Raw genomic sequence first — 7,479 nt, forward strand, 5'->3', positions numbered from 1 at the left:
TCCTCCTCCTCCTCCTCCTCCTCCTCTCCTCCTCCTCCTTCTTCTCCTTCTTCTTCTTCCTCTTCTTTGAACTAAAGTAAATGACCACAGATACTGTTGTAATTATTATAAAGTATCAGGAAGGGATGATTCGCAATAATTAATGAATTGTTTGTAATAGCCATAACATTAGAAAATAATAATAAATCCCATCAAATGGTGTCTTTGTTATACAACTACATGTGCATGACTATAACCAACATACACATGCCATATGTTCATATGTACAGGTCTAAATACACATAGATACCTAACTCATTAAATGTGAGGGTGGTACAGAAAATTGTTTCCATGACAACAAACAAAGGCAAATATTATGGTCTGACCACAAATGATCCCCCTCAATGTTCATGTGCCAAAGACTTCATCCCTACCTGGTGGTTCTAACGAGAGGTAACTAGATTCATAAATAGACTACTCTTAGGTGAGTCTTGGGTCTGGAAATAGGTCACTAGGGGCCTAATAGAGGCATGACTGTGAGATGAGAGTATCTTGTCCCTAGTCTCTGGTTAACCCTGCCTCCCTCTCCCAACCCCTTTCTCTTCTTGGCTGCCATAATGGAGACTGCTTTGCTCCATCACAGGCTCCCAAGCAAGATGACCTGCCTGACTTGGGACCCAAAAGCAGTGGAGACCTCCTAACATGGACTGAAACCATGTTTTCTTCCCTTCATAATTCTTTACTTTTTTATTAGAACCTGAGGCTTGAACAGTTCAACTTTCTATCAAAAGCAAAAACAACAACAACAAAAAAGTAACTAGAAGACAGAAATTGGCAGAAAGTTGGTAAGTTGGTCATGAGGAAACAGAGAAGCCTTGTCAAGGACTGTGAAGGTCTCTTAAAGTTACACAGTGGCCTACAGTAAACCTTCCTCTTTAAAGCATTAAGTCCTTCTCTTGAAAGTCTTTGCAGACCTGGAAGCAGGACCTCCCACAGTGGGCATCTGCATCTTCTATCTTCTTTCCAGGTCAACCCCTTACTGTTCTGCAAATCAATTAATATGTGCTGGGGCTTGGGGGCAAAGGTTACAGAACCTCTTAGAATCAGAACATGTGAGAGGATGTTTTAGAAGGGATGGGGTAAGGGAAGGAAGGCAACGGCATCCCTCCTGAGACAACTAACCTAGAAGTACTTCCCTAGGTCCTACGTGTGTCACCTAGGTGAATAGTCTCAGTTACCAAATCAGATCCTAGTTTACAGTTCGTCTCCACTGATGCTTATCAAGGGTGTAGGTTCCCTGTCTTCCTTAATTGGATATAGGCTCGGCCTGAGACAACAGACAGGACATATTAGAAACAAATTCCTCAGAGTATAATAGAACCACTTTAAGCACAATGTCTATCAGATAGTTTCATGAACTACAGCTAAATGAGAATAAATCTTTTAAATAGATCTGTTCAAATAAAGGGGCTTGTGCGAAGGTCAGAAGATAGAATAGAAAGGAAAAAAAAAATGTTGAAAAACCCTGAAAGATAATTAACCTGCCTGAATATCTTACTTAGGCTCACACTTGTCAAATCCCACTTTATTAATTATAGCATACTCAATCAGAGATAGCACAAAAATAGAAGGAATTTAACTACCATTTCACTGTGGAGTCATAGCTAAACTAATTTAGGGTGAAGTTCAGAGCTGGTGAGATAGGAATATTAGTACAGGAATAATGAGGGCTAGCAGCCTGGCATGAGTCAAGAGAAACAATCAAAACACCTGCATGCATGTCAAGAATTTTACCAGAAGATGGGAGAAGATAGGAGGTCAAAAACTGACTGTTACTCAGTTCCAGCTCAACTCGGAAAACCCAGTTCTCTGGCCAGTCTTGTCCATTGCCTACTTGTCTATAAGGTACTGGGTTCTCAGCACTCTGCTCTCTAGATGACATAAACAGCAACTGAAGACACTGCTCGTGTCTGATATGTGATCATCCTGGTAGAACTGAATAAACCCTAAAGAGGGAAATTTAGGCCTCTCTGTGAATCAAAGCTCCTTTAAAGATCCATAGATTATACTGAACCTTCTGCAAGGCTGGTGGACTGACTAGAACTTCAGTGATGATCAAATGATGCAATGCTGCAAGTTCAAAGGCAGAGTACCGTGGGCCATCTCTAACCCACTTAAAAGTCATTCATTGCCCTCCTCTCTCTGTATGGAGTCTAACATCTTTGTTAGACTTTGTTCCATTAGGTAAATCCCTTGGAATGTACAAATTGACCCCTAGTTCTACCAACCCAAAGGCTATGAATATCATCAGATATTATGTAAGGCCTGTCTGGTGGGTCCCAGCTTTTCTGAGACTTGCCTACCTGATGTTTCCATCAATGCATTCGAAAAGATTTATGAGTTTCTTTCTGCTGTTACTATAAAACTTCATGGAACTGTTACCACATTGGAAAATAGAATGTGGCATAATCTGAATTGGTCCGGGATCACGGTCACTCATATTTGGCTCCAGAATAAACTACCAATCACCCCTGTGAGGTGAAAGTTGTATTTTGGAATAGATGCTTCTCTTTAGCTATCAGATTATGCAAACAGTGGCCCCAGCGAATTGAAATTTCCTCAGAATCTCATGCTGGAGGAAGAAAAAGGTTGACACATTGGACCTAGCCAGAGGAAGAACTCATCTTCCAGGGAGAGATTCCATACAGTGCTGACAATTTCCCAGACTACCTTGCAGGGAGCACAAGTGTGAAGGCAATGATGGATCACTGATGGAGGAAACACTGCATTGTCTAGAACTACTTAGCTATGCAGACCTTTGTCCTCTGCCGAAGCTTAAACCTCATATCTTGAAGATGAACTATGTGGGTGGGTGGGGTAACCTCTTAATTTCTTCCTTCATCCAATGTGATTATTGAACAAACATCACTTCTCTGATTTTCTCTACTACATCTCCTTACTAGTATATTGAGAATGAGTGGCCCTGGCTCATGCCTTGAAAACTCCAGGAACAATGTCTGAACTGTCAGCTCAGACTTAAAATTAAATTCCAGGAGAACAGAGCAGATTTCACAAGACTTGTAAGAAACTAGCTATCAATCATGAATTGCCTAAAGTGGCTGCAGACCTTATATACATTCCTTGAGATTCTTGCCACCACCCAATGAGACGGGCACCATCATCCATCATCACAGAGAGAAAACGAAATGTAAGGAATGGCCCCAGGTTACACACGGATGGAAGAACGTGAGTTTTCGACCGACACTCTTCTACATTCCACCAAGCCCCATACAACCTAATCATTTTTAAACATGGCAAAAAAAGAAAAAAGAAAAAAAAGACATTCATATAAGCAATAAATAGCACCCAGAGGCTCTAGGTTTCTCTTTATGGGACACAAAACCCCAGGCACCTGGAAAAGAAAAACAAGAAATAACCCTAAAGGTTTGGTGTGTATTTCAGTAACTCTGCAGCAAAAGGAGCTAATGCTGCCAAAAAGAGTCCAATTTTCTCTGAAGCGTCAAGGTGAAGACAAAGCTCTCTGCAGCATTATGCACAATGAAAACCATTATCAAGCTCCCGCCCCCACCGCCTCTTGCTAATTCTTTTATCATGCAGATTGCTTTAATTCGATTTCAGGATTTTTTTTTCCCTTTCTGTTGTTGCCAAGGACTATAAACACGAGGACGACGTGATAAGAGAGAGTGGTGTTCCAGGTCTTCAGTGTCCTTATTATGTTCATTTAGCTTAGAATCTAAGACTCCCTAGCTAAGAGCAGGGCTCCTCAGCCTTTCCTGTAAGGTTGTGCCAGTCAGCACCCCCTGTGCCACGTCAGCTCCACTCACCAGCTTTCCAAAGCTGCCCTGGAGGAAAAGCCATATGGGACTGAAAAACACCTGGGAAACTCATTAAATGCTCTTGCACAGAGTGATGGGATTGAGCCACATTTATTAGGTGATGGACACACCCTTCTGGACATCCAATTTACTGGTAAAGTACACTCTTGCTCGAGTCTCCTTGCGGCCCATACCTCCTGCCTAACATTCCTCAAATAAGCATCTTTCCCTTTAAAAGGTGATGGCATCGTTGGGAGACTTAATCCCTGTGCTGAGGAGAGGAGAGTGCTGGGCACCTGGAAGGCAGTAGGGCACACCAGATTTAGAACCTTTTAGCCCAAGCTCCCAAATTTGCCTTAGGCTCTGAGCCGAACCAGCTAATCGTTCCCAGATGAGCTCCCACGTCTCTCCTGAATTCCTACCTATAAACTGCAGCTTACAATATCTCAAAGAGAAGTTTTGAGTGGAATAAATATGTAATGCAGTGCTTGTCAATTATGCAAATTGAGAATAAATCTCCTTGTCTGTATGAAACCTTAGAATCACAGGAAATGTGATAAAGCATCCATTTCAAAACTGAGGATTGTATGACCTAGTAAATTTGAAAATATTATATAGCCGTAGACAAAATGAAACAGATTTCTTAACTTAAAATTTCCTATACTTTTTACTCAAGTAATACATATTAGGCACCTTCTAGAGACATCTGTTAAGTTGTCTTTAAAAAAAAAAAAAAATAGCTTCAAGGAAGTCATTAATCAGATGAAGAGAGATACCCAAAGGTTAAGATGGCATTGTGCATGACTGTCACAGAGAGTGTTCTAAGGTAGATACAGACCAATTCTCAACTCAATCCAAAAGAAAAGGCATTAAAAACAAGCAGATCAGGCCAATAAGAAACTTTACAGCAGAGTCAGAGGTAAACCAAGTCTGTTTAATTGAGGATGCTCTATGCCACTTAGCTTGTGAAGCACGTGAGTAGAGTACAGTGAGGTCCCAAAATCACTTCACACAAAGCACGTGATTCTTGTGGTAAAAAAGAAGCTGGGGAGGCTAGGGCATCTCCCCATCCCACCAAGGCTAACTAAAGCCAACTCAACCGCTGACACAGATGCAAAGAAGCTCCAACTATCTGCTGCTAGCCTGTGGCTCATTATAATAGGAATATTAATCCCCCTGTAGAAACGTGTCCCCTGTGTGGAAATTTGAGATGTTAATGAGATACAACACACATGATGTCATATGCAGAACTACAGGAAAGAGGTAGAACATGCATAAGAAAGCCTAGACTTTTAGTTTGATTTGCTGTCATGCCCATTAGAAATAGCTATATTGAGTTTAAATTTAGGACACTTAAATTTAGCTTCACACATAGATGAAGAGAGCTTGCCAGAATGTCCCAGACCTTCTGAAATAAAGAGAGCATTTTTACTGGGGCCATAAGTAAATCAGATGCACTTGGAAGTGTGGGAAGAACTGAGAAGAAGTTTTTCTATAGAGCACATTGAAAGCCTGGTAAAAGCTAACTGCAAGTGGCGCCAGAAACCGGAGGGAATCCCACCATAATTGCCACCTTACCAGGAAACATGGGGTCTCTTTTTAGAGTTCTTAGTCTCATTAATAAAAGAATTTTATAACAGACTTAGAAAATAGAAGATCAGCACATTTTATTAGAGTTTAAGAGAAAAACTCCAGAGCAGCAAGCTATACCTTTCAGCAGCTGCCCTAGGAGGAAGATGGAGATATGAAAGGGAGGAAAACATGCTTCAATTTGTTAAGCAGTTACATGGTAGGGAGGAGAGAGCTTCAAGAAAGACTGAGAAAGCTGAACATGGCAGAGGAAGCAGACTTAGGCTCTGGCCTGCCTTTGCATGAAAGAGAAGAGGGAAGGAAAAGTTTTTGCCTTTCTGAGTCCAGTCAAGTTTTGTTTTTCAGGCAAACTTGAAGAAGCTCATGGCGATTCTGTAGCAACTGCACAGAGAGCAGGGGGATTTGGAGAAGAAAAAGTACACTATCTCATTAAAAGGATAATTATTCCTCCCATCTTTTTTTTTTTTTTTTTTTTTAACCATGGTTTAAGGTTAATCTCTTCCCCAGCCCTCTTCGTGAAGCTTAATAAAAACCTATACCAGAGGTAGATTCTATTCATTCGTTCATTCATTCATTCATTCATTCATTCATTCATTTTGACCAGAAGGAAATGACTTTCCCCTACTGGACCTCCAACAAAAGGAAATAAAACAAAGAAATAAATCCATATCCTTCTAGGGATAATGTTTAAAATTCCCCTTTAATTATCCTCATGTCAGAAAAGAAATGTAAAGAAAATGATTAAATACCACGCCTTCACCATGTGGAACATCTAAAAACACAACTAAAATGCCCAAAGGCAAGTCCAAAGTCATCAAGCTTGCCTCCTTACCAGGGCATTATAAGTGTTACAGCCCTGAAGGAAAAGGTACCCTGGCAGGCCAGAGCCAAAGAATACAACAAAGTCACATCGCACACAAGAGATTTACTTAAAAGGAGGAGAATGGCTGCCTCTGCTCTGTGAAAAGCAGCAGAGAACTGGGTAGAATATGGGGTTTATATAGGGTTATTATGGGAGGGGGTGGAGCTTTCCAGGGTGTCGTGTGATTGGAGGAATTACATGGTCTGATCTTGGGGCAAGCTTGGGGATTGGTGGGATTCCCCCAACTTGCCCTTTACTGGACAAGGCCTGGACACTCTCTTTCCTTGGGGCTGGAAACTCCCTTTACAACCTTAGCGAATAGCTTTTAGTTAGAGGAGTCTGAAGAGGGAGCAGTGGGGGAGCAGGACAAAGGAGGTTGGGGCTGTGGCAGGCTGGTTCTTTCTGTGCTTCAAGGGGTTAGGCCAAGCCTCAAGAGATTCATGCACCTGAGTTGGTGTCAGTAGTCAACAGGGATCCCCCAGCAATGCCCACAGGTCAGTAAAGGGTACAGAATCAAACCACTCCAGAGACAGTTTCAGGGAAAAGCCTGTTTTATTGCATGTGAGCAACAACTTATACAGTGGAAGCCTTTCGACTGTAATTGGTTAGCACATTACCTTGAATTGGATAGTGAGCCCTCGTACCACCAGGGTCTCTCCGTGGAAGAAACACATTGAAGGAGGTTTGGACAGCGCAGACCTTCTAGAGACCAGCTACCAGCTATTCAATGCTACTTCCGAATTCAGTGTTCTGACTTCAGAAGCATGGCATGCCAAGTAAAATTTGACTCATCAACTTGGTTGGATTAAAAATGCTTAGAATACAAATGAGGCATACCTTTGGATGTATCTTTAAGGATGTTTCTGGTGAAGATTGACCTGAAGGGGAGAGTTGCTTTGAATGTGCAGAACACCAGTCTGTGGGCTGGGCTTCTGTGAATAGAGGGAGGGCGAGAGATAAGGTGAGGGTCAGCTAAGCCCCAGCACTCACTACTTTTCCTTTCTGCTCCATCCACACGTGAGCAAGTAACCCATGCTGCTGCTGCCACAGCAGTCAGCCACTACTGCCACAGCAGTCAACCACTACTGCCACAGCATTCAGCCACTACTGCCACAGCAGTCAACCACTACTGCCACAGCAGTCAGCCACTACTGCCACAGCAGTCAGCCACTACTGCCACAGCAGTCAGCCACTACTGCCACAGCAGTCAGC

At 42.3% G+C, this 7,479-nt stretch overlaps 1 long non-coding RNA gene across 1 annotated transcript in view; it reads right to left on the reverse strand.

The window, feature by feature from the left end:
• Positions 1–7,479, reverse strand: part of LOC110332871 — a 43,880-nt gene that overhangs the window by 35,232 nt on the left and 1,169 nt on the right. The window contains exon 2 of the long non-coding RNA XR_002381048.1: positions 7,105–7,199. This is a non-coding gene — a long non-coding RNA (uncharacterized LOC110332871). The remainder of the gene's footprint in view (positions 1–7,104; positions 7,200–7,479) is intronic.

Source organism: Mus pahari, chromosome 15 (genome assembly GCF_900095145.1).
Source record: "Mus pahari chromosome 15, PAHARI_EIJ_v1.1, whole genome shotgun sequence".
In the NCBI taxonomy this organism is placed as follows: Eukaryota; Metazoa; Chordata; class Mammalia; order Rodentia; family Muridae; genus Mus; species Mus pahari.